Genomic DNA, 18,949 nt, shown 5'->3' with positions numbered 1-18,949 from the left:
TATAAATATATATGAGACGTACACGTAAACCTATGCTATCGTAATACAACAGTATTAGAAAAGCGTATTGGTAAATACGAAGGGGTACATCAAGGGAAGATGAAAGAATCTAAATCGACTCACCGGTAATGCTTGGGTCAAATGTGACATTTAAGTCTCGCCAACGATTTGCAAAAATGTTCACAGATCCTGCAAGTATGAGGATTACAGGTCAGTTCAGGTAGTATATATGCAGTCGCTTTTCTCCTTTGCCTTGCACACACACACACACACACATATAAATAAAAAAATCTTTTTTTATTTGTATACATCCATACAAGTCTTCTCGGTTGCTGTGTAAAACTCGCCCACAGGTTTTTTTTTATAACATGTAAAGCTCTATCTGTATTGTGCTATTACTTTTATTGTATGTTTTATGTTTTCATAGTTTTATATATCAATATCTTTTAATCGGTGTATTTTATTTTATTGGTTTTTGACGAAAAGTGTGACTTCTTTTATGAGAGTACCTACAATGTAGCAGCGACCTAGATACGTATTTTTATTGAGTGACGAGGAGGTGAAAACGAGATAGTTATTTAAAAATTTATCGGAAGAGGCGTAACATGCACCTGTGATGCAAGAGAATTGATTGGGCAGCATCTGACCTATGTGGTACAGGTGCAGGAGGAGTCGAAACAATTGTTGTGGATTTGGATGAAGAATGTTGTAAATTACATTCTCTGTCTTTGATCTCTCTCTCCCCACCTCCCTCGCGCTCTCTCTCTATATGTATGTATGTATGTATGTATGTATGTATGTATGTATGTATGTATGTAGTTAATCCAAACATGAAAACACAAAGAGAAAACACAACAACGCGAGGACGTGGAACCTGTTTGACTGACCAGGCAGTTCCTGTTGGGCTTCCCAAGAAGAAGAAACACAAGCCCTGGGTGACGAAGAAGGTTAAACGAGAACGTCGACTCAGAGATATTGCTTGGGCTGAATTCAAAAATCTGGATTCGACTGCAGCTTTTGAGGTGTACAAAACTCAACGAGACCGAGCCGTGAAAATTGAAAAGAAAGAACGCTTCAGTTATGAATACAAAATTGCGGCAAATGCCAGTAGCAATCCAAAAACCTTCTTTGCCCATGTCCAGCGGAATTCCCGCTTGAACAACCAGATTGCAACGTTGGTAGACTCAACAGGCGTATCGATTGAGGACCCTTATCAACAGAGTCAATTATTTGCCGAGGCTTTTTCAACTATTTTCAAGCAAGATGATGGTCGTGAACCCCCTCCATTTGATAGATCGGTACCTCCAATGCTTCGATTGGTCATCACGCGGGACGAAGTCAAATGTGTTATTCAAGGCCTCGATGTCAACAAGGGTCACGGCCCTGACGGCATACACCCACGGGTTATCAAAACGTTGGCTCCGGTCATCTGCGAGCCCTTAACACGACTATTCAATATGTCATTGGCGACGGGTGTTATACCTGCAGACTGGAGAACAGCGATAATCTGCCCAATTTTCAAGAAAGGGAGTCGCGAAGACCCGCTTAACTACCGACCGGTTTCCCTTACATCAATAATCAGCAAGATGTTCGAAACCATCCTTAAGAAAAGTATGATGCTCCACCTCCTAAACACAGCCTCTATCTCTGATTCCCAACACGGCTTCGTGCCGAAGAGATCATGCTTGACCAACTTACTAGTAATGTAAGAATTGGTGACGCGCATCCTCGATGATAGTGATGCTGTTGACATCGTTTTATTGGACTTTGCCAAAGCTTTTGACTCGGTAAACCACCGCCTATTACTTGTCAAGCTTCAAGCATATAGTTTCCATCCGGATATTATACGATGGGTTGGTGCCTTCCTCTCAGATCGCTCCTTCCAAGTCGCAAGTCTCCAGTGCGAGCAGTGGCGTGCCTCAAGGTTCAGTGCTTGGGCCCTTGTTGTTCTTAGTCTTCATAAATGACTTGCCCGACGACCTCACGCAACACACCCTTCTATTTGCCGACGATATCAAACTGGTCGCTCCTCGCGGTAATATAGAGGATCTTCGTCGATGCCTCCACCAAATTGGAAGTGGTCTAACGATTGGGACCTGTGTCTGAACGTGTCAAAGTGCTGTCATCTGCCTGTCGGCTCTACTCCTGCAACTCAACTTGATTTCGAGCCGGGTCGTCTGCTGCTGGAGAGAACCGATCAGGTAAAGGACCTGGGTATCTTGGTGGATTCCTCCTTTTCGCCTTCGGCCCAGTGCGTCCATGCTGCCAACAAAGCACGCGGAACTCTGTTCTTGATTCGACGGTCATTCGGAATGCTCACAGCAGCCATATTCCTACCACTCTATGTCACGCTGGTGAGACCCATATTGGAGTATGGGATTCAAGCCTCTTCTCCTTATCTCCTCAAAGACATACAGCATCTCGAAAGAGTTCAGAAGCTGGCTACCCGCATGGTTCATGGTCTCAAAAATTTGTCCTACGAAGAAAGGCTGAGGACGCTCGACCTTTATTCTCTTGAAAAACGCCGCCGCCGTGGTGATATCATTCTCGCCCACAACATCATAAGCGGAAAGTGTAACCTCTCGAAAGAGCTGTTCTTCACTCCTGCTCCAGAGCGTCGGCTGCGGGGTCATTCCGAAAAGCTCTACCTGCGACGATTTCATCTCAATCGAAGGAGAGGAGCTTTCTCCGTCCGGGTTGCGGATCCGTGGAACAAGCTGCCAGACGAGATGGTGAAGATGCCGACGACCGCTTGGTTCAAAGCCTCCCTGGACCTCAAGTGGCCTGAACTCTTTACATGAACACCACCCTGTACTTAACTCCATGTCCCCCTACATGGCCTTGCTATTTGCTTTTGAGCCAAATTAACTAACTAACTAACTAACTAGTATTATTGGACGCTCACGAAGGAAGGAAAGAAGGAGGGTTTAACGTTTCGAGCGGAGCTCTTCGTCAGAAACGTAGGAAAAGGAAAGATCCAGAGAAGGGAAGACGGAGGAAAAAAATCGCCAACGGTACACACGCAGTCACACACACACATTATTAATGGGACACTATTTTGACAGGTTTAGTCGATCAAATCAACCCCAGTACCTCTTTTCTTTATTCATTTGATATTTATTCTATCCCTTCTTTTAATAAACCACTAAGTAATGGGGACGTAAACAAACTAACACCGGTAATCAAGTGCGGTGGAGGGGGAAACAGACAAAGGCACGAACACACACATAAATATATGCATACATAGACACATACTGAAATGTGTCACACACACACAGACACATTAGTTTCAGTCTAAGGACTGCGGCCATGCTGAGGCACCGCCGTTAACCATCTCTCTCTTTTTCTCTCTCCCCCTCTCTCTATGTATATATATAAACGTACTTGGAAATGGATGCGTGGTGTTCAATCAAGTAATAATATAATATATATATATATATATTATATATATATATATATATATAATATATATATATATATATATATGGAAAAAAAGTCAAGAAAGAAAATGCTAAAATAATTTTAGAAAAAACATTTCAGTACCGGTTTCAGTCACTGAAACATTTTCAACTGTAAGTATGGAAAACAATAAAATTTTGGAAAAATTAAAAGAAAAGGTTTTTTTTTAATATTTGCATAGTGTTCAAATACAAGTGGCATTTTCCTTGTTTCTGCCTGTCTCTGTCTCTCTTGTTTACTCTTGTGGGTTCGAGGTCATGCCGCTTGTATTTGAACACTATGCAAATATTCTTTTAAAAACTTTTCTTTAAAAACTTTTCTTTTATTTATATATATATCACATTGATTAGAGAACACACATCAAATCTTAGTCAACGACTTTATATAACACCACACTTCTATACATTTGATCATACATAGTTATTATCAACATCTTTAACATATGAAAAGTATACATATATAAAAGCTACGGAAGCTAAAAGATATATATGCAAATAAAAATGCAAATATATAGAACGGCTTATCAAGAAGGTATATACAATCGACTGAAAGGCGGTGAGCTGGCAGAATCGTTAGCACGCCGGGCGAAATGCGTAGCCGTATTTCGTCTGCCGTTACGTTCTGAGTTTCAATTCTGCCAAGGTCGACTTTGCCTTTCATCCTTTCGGGGTCGATAAATTAAGTACCAGGTACGCACTGGTGTCGATGTAATCGACTTAATCCGTTTGTCTGTCCTTGTTTGTCCCCTCTGTGTATAGCCCCTTGTGGGTAGTAAAGAAATAGGTATCTACAATCGACTAAAAATTCTAAAGTGAGTCATGTGACTAAAAACCTAAATAAAATATCAATCGGCAAAAAAAATTTTTTTACTCCCCTCAATTAAAAATATGTCAAAAAAGTTCATTTCATAAAAACCATGGTAGGTTGGAGTCCAGGAGCATAATGAGAATTCCACAAAATCAAGTCAAACACATCTGTGTCCATTATTTTTATCATATATATTTATATATATATATATATATATTGTTATATTTCGGAATGGTCATTTTGCCAGTTTAGCCAATAAAAACACACGCACTATATATTTGGTGTTACTTTGCTTCAGTGTTATTTATTTTTTACATTAATCTTATTTCGGCCAGAGTTCTTTCGTCACACTCCTGTGACCGCATCAGTGGTCCTTTGTTTTCTTCTCACTTATTTGTGTCTCTCCTTACTAACCGTCAGCCATTTTGTATTTCTATTGTATGTCTTCATTTGCGCATGCTTATATCTCTATGTGCGTTTATGTTTATTTAGTGTGTGTATGTGGGGGATGCCTGTAATATTTGTATCTTCTGTTTATATATGTTCATGTAATTTGTAAATTTATATGTTCATGTAATTTGTATTTTGTTGTTTGTTTTTTGTTGTTTGTTGTTTTTGTTTTTGTTGTTTTTGTTTATTCTTATTTTGTTCATGTGTTTACATCCACCCATTATTATCATTACATATGCTTGTATGTATGTATGTATGTATGTATGTATAACAACAATACTAGTAATAATAATAATAAATTGAATCGAAAAAAAAAAAATATATATATATATATATATATACATATATATATATATATACATATACATATACACACATATATATATATAGTTATTTATTTATTTATCTGTGTATTTATTATGTTTTCAGGATCCTCTATCGTCATATGTTGTGGTGTGTGTTAGTGCTCCATTCTAGTCTTCTATTCAGGCTAGGTTTATTTTCTATTATGTGTGTAGCTTCTGTAATTTGTCTAATTGTTGCATCTGATCTATGTGTGGATAATATTTTAATTTCTATGTTATTGATTGATCCCCCGTGTTCTTGTTCGGCGTGTTGGTACAGAATCGATGAGCTTTTACCTTCCTTGAGTTGTCTCCAATGCTCATTTACCCGCTCTCCTATGCTTCTTGCCGTTTCCCCTACGTATGTCGTTGTCTTGTTACTGCATCGTCCCTCTATACATCTTATACTATAGACTACATTTCTGGCTTTACAGTTTGTTTGTGGGCTAAATCTACATGCAGTACAGTACCTATCTGTACAGGGGGTTCTACTAAAAGGATAGGTTCTACCAATTATAGATTTGATAGGGTTGCCTGGCTTTTCAACAACCTTAATTCTTAGCTTAAGTTTGTCTAGGGACCTTCTAAAGCGATACGATATTTTCTTTTTTGTCCTTTCTATAGTGTTCCATGACTTGTTCCTATAGAGTGGGCAAATACCATTCCTATCATTACATAATATATTATCAAATTTCTTAATGGCTCCTTTGTATACTCTGATCCTTTCTTTATGGCTGTAACCTGAGAACTGCATGCGGTGAATGAAATATTGTATGTGTCTCTTTAACTCTGTGGGCTCGCACATGCATGACACATTTCTCATTATTCTGACGAGGTCTGCCATCAAAATATTGAATTTGGCATTGTCCGTAATGGCTGAGTTCCGGTGGATCAAGTATTTTGAGGCCATAGGTTTGGCATAGTATGAATGAAGGATTTGGGTTTTATTATTCACAGTTTCTAGCCAGAGTTCGGTGTCTAGTACTGGTAGTCTATGGTTGGGGTGTTTAGTGGAGTAGTCTATTGTGACCTTAATACTCTGGTGGATGGAGTTAGCTATTTGCTGGATGCTCTCCATAGTATTAGTTTCTATTACTATATCAACATTACTCTCTTGTGGGGGTGCCTTTACCATTATGTTGATATCATCAACATAGCGAGAGTACATGTTTACGAGTATGGAGTTCTGTGTTAGGCGTTCTTTAAGCCTTCTGTCCCACCATACCATGAAAAGGTTGGCCACATCACCAGCGATACTAACGCCGATGGCTGCCCCCTCGTCCTGGGCATATATTTTATTATTAAACTTAAACGTGTGGCCTTTTAGGGTAATTCTTATACTAGCTCCTAGTGCATGTGCGATCATTTTCTTTATCTGATGGACATTTGCGGGGCTCCGTATGGCTCTGGTCCATCCGCGCCATTTTTCTATATGTGTCTTCCTAGCCATAGAAGTAATTGTGGGCGGTCTACCTCTTAAACATCTACTGGGGCAGAAACTACTAAGATTATGTTTATCTAAGTATTCAGTATTACATGTCAGTCTAAGTAGGAGGCCCAGTTCTTCTGTGTTGACATTACAGAACTCCACCTGGCTCTCATTGATCATCTCCACGCACTTCTCCACCGCAAAATCTACGTCGATCGATGGGTATAGGGATACCACATCCATGCTACCCATCATACATCCTGTCAGGTCACAAGTGCTGTTACAGTCATCGATCCTGCTGATGAGATCTTCTGTGCTGTCACAAATATCAGGTGACATCCGGATTATAGGGCGTATGATCATTGAGAGGAAGTAGGAGATTCTGTAATTGCTAGCGATATTCGCTCCACAGACTGGTCTTGTTGGTGGTCCTGCTATAGGGTCAGTAATTATTTTATGGTCCTTGCGAAGTCCATACAGTGCCGGGATATCATTGTTCCAGGCTTGGAAATTATTTCCTGTATGTTTCTGGGGTCCCAGAACAATTGTCCACATCATCATGTGGGCGTTGAGGACCTTTTCTCTCTCCTCATGTGCCTGTACAGTTGTTATCTTTGTATTGGCGATATGAGGTTGCATTGCCTGGATGTAGTTCGGTAAGCTGTCTATTGACATCCTGCCGGACTTATCTGTGGGAAGGCATACCACCTCTCCGTTCCTCGTGCGCTGAATGAGCTTATGTAGGCCACATGCAGGTTTAACAGAAATATATAATAGCTGATCCCTAATTATATATATATACGACGGGCTTCTTTCGGTTTCCCTCTGCCATATCTACTCACATGGCTTTGGTCGGCCCGAGCTATAATAGAAGTCACTTGTCCAAGGTGCCACGCAGTGGGACTGAACCTGGAAGGATGTAGTCGGGAAGCAAGTGTCCTATCTGCACAGTGACATGTGTGTGTGTGTGTGTGTGCGTGAGTTTATGTATGTATGCATGTATGCAAGTATGTATGTATGCATATATGCATGTATGTTTGTATAGGATACATTCTAGAGGTTTGGAAACTTTTTATAGGAGAGACAGTTATAACTATCCTAGAGTACTGGGGTTTTTTGGATCTCTTTACTACCTTTAAAGCTGGCCTGCTGACTTTTCTTATTTCTAATTGAAGCAGATGGTTGTAACAGCACTTTGAACACACACGTTTAAACATTGTTTCTTCTATTAAGTAATGATCCGAGAGAATCGTTGGTATCATCTTAAAAGTATGGGTGAGCGCCACGTTATTTCTCAAGCAAATGTCCAAGACATTTTTGCCCTTGCTCGGTGGAGTACTATCTGGTCCATAAAAGCATATCAGTGAGGTCGAACAGAAATTATGCTTGCCTCTGTTCATGCTTATATATATAATATATATATGTATGTATATATATATGTATATATATATATGTATATATATATATATATATATATATATATATATATATATATATATATTATATATATATATATATATATATATATATATATATATATATATAATATATATATATATATATATATATATATTATATATATTATATATATATATATATATATATATATAATCCGTTCCGTCTGTCTGTGTGTCTTCTAGGATCACCAGCATCCTCCATCGGATTGCGCTCAAATTTGATGTGTAGATACCGACGGTATCAGGGCGTGTATAAATCTTGAAAAAATTACAAAAATCGATTCCAGGAGAGATTGCGATCGATACTACGCGTACGCGAGAAAAATGCACGGTGTATGAAATTTAGGTTAAATCAGTGTTTCTGAAAGGGGAGGCCTATGGGATGGTCGGACAAGTTGTTTTGAGAAAATTTAGTTTTAAAGTTTGACAACTCAGCACCGTCCATTGAACGGGGGGCGTTTTGCTCGTATATATACATACACACTCACATAGATTTACAAAAGCATATTTACAAACCCTATAGAAACCCAAAGGACAGACTTAATTATATTAATGTAGGTTCCTGCCCCCGCCCGTCATAGTGTTTTAGAATATAGCTAAGAATATTAATAGGGGTATTTCTAGCCTCTCCTCCAAAATAAACATATTTGATCATGCTGCCCAACTATATAACAATGCCCTTAAAGCTAGTGGATATAAAGAGGTAATAGCTTACACACCCACTATTAGGCCAGAAATATAGAAAAACATAGATACAGGAAAATTATCTGGTTCACACACCCTTACTCCCCTGACGTGACCTTTAATGTAGGTAAATATTTCTTGTCACTTATAGATAAACATTTTCAATACATCATAAATATAGAAAACTCTTCAATAGACATAACCTAAAAATTAGTTTTAGTTCAACCCCAAACTTTAAAGACATAATTACACACAATGCAGCACAACAACACGGAGCCGGCTGTTTCTGCAGGGATATAGACGTGTGCCCGTTAAATGTAGCCTGTATGACCGAGGCCATTATTTATGAAGCCACCGTAAATTCTACGGACGCTAATAATACAGTTTCATCCAGGAGATATGTGGGTCTCACAAATTTCAAAGCAAGGTTCAACAATCACACCTTAAGCTTCAGACACTGGAATTAATGAAAACTACCGAATTATCCAGTTATATATGGTTCTTCAAAGAACAAGGTGTCAACTACAGGATTTACGGAAGATCTTAGCCAAGTGTAAACCTTATACCAACGGTAATGTTAAGTGCCGTCTTTGTAATATGGAAAGATCGCTCCCCAAGATCACGGCTAGAATCCAAATTTTTACTATGTTCCTGCACAAGCTTTGCATATGTCTTAACTTCCATTAAATTTTTATCTTTTAATATATATATATATATGTTTGTGTGAGTGTATGTGCATGTATATATACATGTTTGTGTGGTTGTGTACGTATGTAGACGTTGTGAACGCGGGAGGTTTATGTCTATGTATTGTGAGAATATGGTTGTGTGTATTTTTTCTATTTTATTTTTTATTTTTCTGCCTTTTTATTCAACGGTTTTTCATAGCGTCTGTTGCCATTAAAAGTCGGTGAGAATGCATCGCAGCTCTTCGCTCCGACATTCGAAACTCCGAGTACTATAATGACAACCTTTTATTGTTTGTTCTAAATTATAACATATATACACATACACATATTGTTGCATGGGTATACTTAAATAAATATGTGTGTGTGTGTGTGTGTGTGTGTGTGTGTGTGTGTGTGCCTGTATGTGTGAGAGAGAGAGAATACACACAAATACTCAGGTGATTAAATTGACTGTTTTAAGATTAAGGCCGACGTATGTCAATTAGTATTTAATATGCCGTAAGCACTAAGATATTTGAACTTCAGTGCTGCTTTGTGATTGAATAAAAAAAAAGCACAATAACCTCAAATCACACCTACCTTCCTAAAATAATTAAGCACTGTCAAATTATGTAACAAAAAAATCATGAACAAAAGATTTCAATTATCTATATATGTTATTGTTATCAACAATGTGGGGCTGGGAGATAAATATCTTACGGGCACCTTCTGCATACTAAATAGAAATAAGTAGAGACTCACATATATGATATATAGTTATTTGGAAAATGTTTGTTAGCCAAGATCATTCGTGCAATAAGTAAGCAAAATCTGACCCCTAGCAGTGATTAAAATCTATAAAAGAAACAACAACTAAAGAAGATAATTCCAGCATGTATGTCAAATGTAAACAAACAATGAGATCGAAGATAGAAACGGATAATGAGTGTATATGCCATATTTCAGGGTTTTTTAGTCCCTCCATCAGCACCCATCTAACCCACGCTCGACTCCGAACACATTGCTTATATAACCACCACATACAGCAGCGTTAAGTTATTAGATATACCAATTTACATGCTAAACGCATTTCTGAAGCTGGTATGTAAATATTAATAACTTGTAGGTACGTGGTATTTGGTTATGCAAGCATGATATATTATAAAGAATATTAAAGGCGCAGGAGTGGCTGTGTGGTAAGTAGCTTGTTTACCAACCACATGGTTCCGGGTTCAGTCCCACTGCGTGGCACCTTCGGCAAGTGTCTTCTACTATAGCCTCGGGCCGACCAAAGCCTTGTGAGTGGATTTGGTAGACGGAAACTGAAAGAAGCCCGTCGTATATATGTATATATATATGCGTGTGTGTGTTTGTCCCTCTAGCACTGCTTGACAACCGATGCTGGTATGTTTATGTATCCGTTACTTAGCGGTTTGGCAAAAGAGACCGATAGAATAAGTACTGGGCTTACAAAAGAATAAGTCCCAGGGTCGAGTTGCTCGATTAAAGGCGGTGCTCCAGCATGGCCACAGTCAAATGACTGAAACAAGTAAAAGAGTAAAAGAGTAAATGATTTTATAAGCGATCGATAGAATAAGTACCAAGCTTAAAAAATATATACTGGGGTCGATTCGTTCAGCTAAAAATTCTTCAAGGCAGTGTCCCTGTATGGCCGTAGTCTAATATAACTGAGACAAGTATAAAGTAAAAGGTAAAAGATATATTGCAGAAAAACGTGACTTTGTTTTTTAAAAGCAAGATTCCCTCTCATCTTCATAAACAAGGGAGATCTTCCGCATGGCCGCTGTACCTGCGAAAACAGCAGCCGAATATTCCTCTAACACGCCTACAGTCTTAAAGATAATGAATATAAAAACGTGATAGTTACAGTTTTTGAGATAAATCTGGAGCTAAGCAACAACAGATACGTCAAATGATATAATCTTGGATACAGTAAAATGTATGGGGAAATGAATGATGTTCGCATCTGGAACGTCTTCTATCGTAAGTCTGCTTGATCAAGGCAAACGTGTTACGACTAAATATAAAAGGAAAAGTTAGAACATCATTGACTAATAGAAAAATGATTACAACAATTTTGACATAAATTATTATGACATTATTTACCTTTTTGAACCTCAGAGCTCCAGAGGTCTGATAATTAACTCTGGGTGTGCTAGTAACAATTATCTGTGTTTGTATAAAGTAAAGAGATGTAAGCTAATACCATAATTTTGTCCAGCTATATAACGTTTATATTATGAACTCTCCTTTAATGGTGCTAGAATGTGAATCATTCAAAAGAATTGGCAGCAAAATAAAAATAGAAGCATAACGTGGGATGCTGAAAAGTTCTTTGAGTAAAAAAAATACAGACCGATTAGTTAATTATGATTTTATTCATCATATTCCCCTCTCAAATTCACACACTTATTGCAGTGATCCTTCAGTTTTTCTAAGCCCTGTCAAAGAACTGGGAAGTTTGCGCCTCCAGCCAGGCCTTTCGCAATACTCTTAAAGCTAGGAACTTTTCAACACCCCGTCATGTATATATGTACATACATACATACATACATACATGCATACATACATACATATATGCACACATACATACGAGGAATGAAAAGTTCCTGACTTTGGGTAAAAGAAAATACAGGAAGATCAGTTAATAGTTATTTTGTTCAACATATTCTCCCCTCAAATTCATACACTTATTGAAACAGCCCTTCAGTTTTTCTAAGCCCTGCAAAAGAACTGGGAAGGTTAGGCCTCCAACTGGGCCTTTTGCGGTACCCTTAAAGTCAGGAAATGTTTAGCACCTCCTTGATAATTTTTATTTTATTAAATATTCGTCTTAGTAAAATTGTTTCCGTTTTAGGAGCAAGGTCAGCAATTTTGAAGAGATGAGATAAATCAATAATATGGACTTCAGTACTTGACTGGCCCTTTATTTTATCGATCCCGAAAGGATGAAAGGGAGAATTGATGTCGGCAGGATATGAAATCAGAAAGTAATGAGTTGGGACAAATACGGCAAGCAGTTTTCCGATTCTCTAGTAATTCAGTCGGTTCGCTGCCTTATAAACTTAATAAAATTGAAAATGAATTATATTGAATATCACATGCCAGCCATTTTCGACAATACAACTAGAACAACGTGATTCATCAACAGTCAGTTATCGTAATAATATGAATATAATCGTAACCAAACTGATTGAAGTCACTTTGGTTGGTTTCTCGTATGTATCAAGGACTTCCCCTCGCCTAGATCTTCCTGAGTCAGGAGAAAGACAACATACGTGTTAAAGAGATTACTAGGTACAGTGGATCGTCGAGAGAGTCAGCAAAATTAACCTTAATAGAACACCGCTCCATTTGTAGGATGGTCGTTAGTTAATTAAGTATTTAGTACATACACACACAAACACGAACACACAAACTCACAAACACACACACACACATACACACATAAACACACACACAAACACACAAACACACACATACACACACATACATGCACGCACGTGGGTAAAGCCTTTGAGTGATATTACCGGGCTAGTTGTCGATAGCTGGACCACGAAGAAAGCAGCATGGATTAACATGATTATGAAATAGCAAATTATTTTTGATCTGAACTGCCATATGATGAGTACCTATCTCAGCAAAAATAAATCAAATTGAAAGTCCGCTGAATGTAGGATATATTCAATTGCTGCAGGGGGTTGAAACTCTAACGTATCGGGCTCTCTTCTTTCAACAGACAGAAAAGGCGGAGTTATGTGCTTGACTGGCGATACAGAAAAGGGGGTTTGTTACACATAACTGATGTTCAGTCATGTAGCTCTTATTGACATCAATTTTCTATTTCTTTTTATAATAGATTAGCTCAGGATAATTCAAACTAAATATTTTACTGATATATTACTGACTCCGAAAGAATGAAGGTCATAGTCAACTTCAGATGACTTTGTACTAAATACTTAATTAACTAATTACCGCAATGTCATTTTACAGCTTTTCCTCGGCCATTTTTATAGACGCTGAAATGATAAAGTTAAAATTGGCTTCGATAAGATTTGAACTGAAAAGAGAATGCTTTTGGATCTTTTCGGTTTGAACGGCAGTTTTTAACATAATTTCTAGGTAACTAAAAAATTTTAAACTTCGTATACAGGTAGAATGTGTGTATAAAACATCATTTTCTCTTGGCTTTCTTGAGAAAATTCTGTAGTTTGTAACATATTTCGTCTTTAATTTCTTGCATTTCGGCAATTTTAACCAACCAAATACGTCCATTGAGGTAAACAACATTCTGTGCTGTATGAATATGTCCCTCGTTTAAGAAATACATTGGGTTTATTTACATTTGTGAAGAAAAAAAGATACCCCCCCTAAACCTAACCCTAACCCTAACTAACCCTAAATCTAAAACAGATTGAAATGGAATAGATCGATTCTAGGGTCATAATTATGGGTGACAATTTCATATGACACCACTAGAGAAAATGGCAGTTTTTTCTAGCGGTATCATATGAAATTGTCACCCATAATTATGACCTTAGTATCGATCTATTGCATTTCAATCAATTTTAGATTTAGGGTTAGTTAGGGTTAGGGTTAGGGGTGGGGGTAGGGTATCTTTTTTTCTTCACAAATGTAAATAAACCCAATCTGTTTCTTAAACGAGGGACATATTCATACGGCACAGAATGTTGTTTACCTCAATGGACGTATTTGATTGGTTAAAATTGCCGAAATGCAAGAAATTAAAGACGAAACATGTTACACACTATAGAATTTTCTCAATAAAGCCGAGAGAAAATTATGTTTTATAAACACATTCTACCAGTATACGAATTTTTAAATTTTTTAGTTACCTAGAAAATATGTTAAAAACTGCCGTTTAAACCGAAAAGATCCATGCTTTTTGGTCGCTGCTCTACTAATTAAGCCAATTCACCGCGCACAGGGCTTTGATTAATATTACTTTTAATTTCTACCATAGATTCTAGGCTTTGGCATTTGAGATCAGGGCAGAAGTAGTTGATTATATTGACTCATTAATTAGCAAGTACTTTGTTTTATTGTCCCGGAAGGATGAAAGGAAAAAGTTTACTTCGGTAGTATTTGAACATATAATCTAAAATGTAATTAAATTCCTTTACTCTTTTACTTGTTTCAGTCATTTGACTGCGGCCATGCTGGAGCACCGCCTTTATAGTCGAGTAAATCGATCCCAGAGCTCATTCTTTGTAAGCCTAGTACTTATTCTATCGGTCTGTTTTGCCGAACCGCTAAGTTACGGGGACGTAAACACACTAGCATCGGTTTTCAAGCGATGCTGGGTGACAAACAGACACACAGACACAAACACACACACACATATATATATATATATATATTATATATATATATATTATATATATATACGACGGGCTTCTTCCAGTTTCCGTCTACCAAATCCACTCACAAGGCTTTGGTCGGCTCGAGGCTATAGTAGAAGACACTTGCCCAAGGTGCCACGCAGTGGGACTGAACCCGGGACCATGTCGTTGGTAAGCAAGCTACTTACCACACAGCCACTCCTACGAAACACTTTTCAATGTTTTCCGCCAATCCTCTGCTTTCACAGATTTGATTAATAGCAATCAACAGGATATATATAGTGAATATCAATCGATACATTTAATACTACCTTTAATAATTACCAAAATTAATATCAGTCGAACATATTAAACTATTAACCAACTTGACGATTTTACCTTCAGCAACAATTTCAATTTATTAAAACGTTTAAGTGTTATATCTTGTTTCTTTTGATCTTCCCAAGAAAATTTATATATAAGCTGTTTTACTTTCCTGTTACACTTTAATGTCCGTCTCTTTAAGTATCTTAAAATTGTTTCTATCACGGAATATTCGAAAAGTTTGACATAACTTTTCTCTTCTCATTTCCTTACTTTTTCTTCTTTCTCTTCTCTCAGCTTTCAAAACTCTAAAAACATTGGAAAAAAAGAATTTTATCCTCACAGATGTCAACTCAAAGTGCCATATTATCGTGAATATATACAATCTTTCAATGGTTTACTGTTAAACTCCCTGCTGTTTAATCTAAACTTTCTGTAATACCTAACATCTAATATTGTCATTTTTTATACGACCAGTATCCACTAGTGTATTAAACTATTTTTCTTGTAAACATATGTTTTTTTTCAAAGCTCTCATTGAACAAAGCCACAGTGAGCCCATTTGTAGTTATTGGTTATCTTTTTGCTTATAATGTGAGAAGATCATAGTAATAGTTCGTTCTGTATGAAGAAGGAATTTAGAATTCTCAACAACCCCAGAGAACATTGTAAATATGGTTAAAAACAAGTACTAATTATGGAAGCATTCCACATGGAATACGAAAATAGGACTTATTCGTTTTTTTCTTCCTTTTTTTAAATGTTTAATGTTTTACTTTTTTCTTTTGGTTATATGCCAGTGTTTGTGATTGTGTAACATTGTTTTTATCTTTTGGTCTCAGAAGGAATGGAATTAGGTTAATATAACTAATGTTTAATTTGAATTGTAGATTAATAACTAGCGGACACATATAAGTGGTAAAAGTACACTGCAGGAATGCAGTTCAAACAATGAAGGATTGGTCAGTACATTTCCTAAACAATCTAAGTCGTGAAACACAATAGTGCAGTTCTTAGATGAATGAAATGCTAAACTTTCGATTGGGATCGTAGTAAATAAGGCATGTTAAGAAAGGCTTCATTAATAAAAAAAATTTCCTAACACCCACTTTCCTTCTTCTTCCTCAAACTTTGTGAATATATTTGCTTCACTGAGCAACAATCTTTAGCAACAATATTTAGCAATAGAAACCCGGATCACTATACCCGATGCAATAAAAAAAAACCACTCACAAGCATCTAGCATGTGCACAATATGAGCATAGACACTTAGCGAACACATTCATTGCTAGTTGTATTCATAAAATTGTATCGGATAGATGCCAGCCTACTTCAGTCGCTTATGTTCTTAAGCTCGGAAATAGCTGAATTGGTTTAAAATACCGACTCATTAGTATTCAGTTTAATTGCACATAGTCAAATGCACAAATACACAATGAATATGCAATTATCGACCCACTGGTAGACACTACACCGACTCATGGGTGTACATGCACATGACTATGTACGAGTCACTCACTCAGTCACACAGGTGGCCATCCTCACTTGGGTCACGTACATATATATGTTATCTGATCTTCTTTCCTAGTATTTTTACAATTATACTCTGGTCAAACATTTGACCCCAATACTGAATCCTTATGCGTATTGTTCGGAGTTCTTTGTTTGTTTGTTGTTGCTTTTTGGGTTTTTTGCATAATCCTAGTTTTGCAGACTTTTGCACCTCTTGATTGTACAGCACTTGTATAATACAGCACTGCATTGTGCACAAAATCGTCTCCTAATGGTGTTCCAGCTAGATTAACTTTGCACCATCTGCAATTTTCTTAGTTTTACATTCACCCTTTTCTAATGCATCTTCTTTTATACACTTCACATCTACAATTTGTGAACTATTCTTATCACATCATTCAATTCACTATATCGGATCACTATATCGGATACAAAAAGAAAAACAACTCAAGAATACGATCATCATTCGCTAGAATGTTACCAACGTCATCAAAAAAATCTGATCAAGCAAGATTTCGAGTGGAACCAGATCTAACAATTTCCTGTTTTGTTGTTTACGATAAAAATAAATATTTTTTTATCACTCACGTTATGCATTTTCAGACCAAAATTTATCTTTCAGATTTTTATCAATATCATGAATATACGCTATAGCTTTGAATATCCGTGTTACAGCTAAGTGGGATTAAATCGACAGGAAGTGTCCTATAAGGCTAAAGCGTAAATATTTTGTACATATTTCAATAAAAGTATAGACTTCACAAATTTTACGTCTGATTAGTGAAGACTGTGGAAGCTTGCATTCTTACAGTACCATTTTCTTCACAATAAAAGAATGTTTCGAATTTAAGATTTATTCCTATATTTATCAATGAATTATGTAACCAAAGCATAACTTTCAAATGTTCCGTTTTATAGATTGTCTGTTGACGAATAATTGACTGCTTTAAGGACAGAAAATGTATGCGATTACTGGGTCTTCATTGTTTTACTGTATGCCACACTAATATTAAGTTGAGAAAACGAAAAACCAAACTAGCGTATCTCTTCCTGAATTCCAAATATACAAGGATTAATTATTTTTAGTACTTTCGCCAAACCAAGTTGTTAAAAAAATTGCTTTATTATAAATAACCACGCATAAATATCAAAGTTATAGCCATTTTACTTTTTACTAAATGATTACATAACATTGAAAATATTTCTTCACGTCGATAAAAGTTTTTTGTTTTACTATCACTGTTGTGTAACAAAAAAATTATTGGTTCATGTCAACATTAACTTCAAACAGATCGCGTATGCTAAAAAACAAATATAAATATATATATATGTGTGTGTGTGTGTGTGTGTGTGTGTGTGTGTGTGTGTGTGTGTGTGTGTTTATTCATTTATTTATTTCCACCGAGATATAAAGATATTGCCATTGAAAGCATCAAAATTCTTAATCAACCAGAAAGATAAAAAAGGTATAAATGTTACACAGTTAAAAGTACTCGGTTTCTCTTTTTCTTTCTAATTATATTATTGTAAACTGCTTCATGATAGCCTATTTCTTGGAGCAGTCTATTTTTATGTAAATTTCCCACAAGACTGTGCATGCCGCTATGTTTATATATACAACTGAGTAATGAAAAACAATATTTCTTTTGATCAAAGAGGAGAAATTGTTACTTTTACAATATCTATAGTTCCAAGAAATGCAGGCTTTTGTGTGGAACTTATGTCTATTTTCATTCACCTTCACCTTTCGTTTTTTGTTTGTTTGTTTTTTATTGTCAATTCGAATATTGTGGAAAATAATATCGTGCTTCCATGTAAAAAAATTATGTCAATTATAAAACATTTATTGTACTACATCCTTTGTATTCATTGGTCCTTTCTGTTTGGATATTGGGTAAAGTAAAAAGCCCACAAGGCTTTTGTATTGAAATTTCCTGCGCATTATTTCCAGCGCAAATGGTAATAGAGACTCTAATATTCTTTGCTATTGTTCTATTTGTACACTTTCTCAGCCATCATGACCAAGTGAAGCACATTCTATTACTTCCTTTCACAAAACTAATATCGGTTTGAGCCTCATACGCATTACATATGCCTTGTATTGAAGCTTGGCCTTGGACACACGCCAGAGTATATCTTGCTTCTCTTTATCTATGAACTGGAATATTTTTTACTGCCTTTAATTGTTTCTTTTCTCTAATATTGCCTTTAACCCTGTATTTTTAAGTTATTCCTATTTTAAGGCAGGAGTTTCTTGTTTATTACTTAATGCCAAATATAGATTTTCATCCTTAAACAGAAGAATTGATGTGACATAATACAGTAATATATTTTCACTATCCAATAAGACATAACTGCAGAATTCTTTTCGCAACATTTTACTCAATATGTTCCGGTACAATTAATAAAACAATGGACTCAATCAATAAAGTAATAAATAGGTTTTGTGTTG

This window comes from Octopus sinensis, linkage group LG1, assembly GCF_006345805.1.
Source record: "Octopus sinensis linkage group LG1, ASM634580v1, whole genome shotgun sequence".
NCBI lineage: Eukaryota > Metazoa > Mollusca > Cephalopoda > Octopoda > Octopodidae > Octopus > Octopus sinensis.
The sequence above is the reverse complement of the archived record's forward strand: the minus strand, read 5'-3'. Positions refer to the sequence as shown.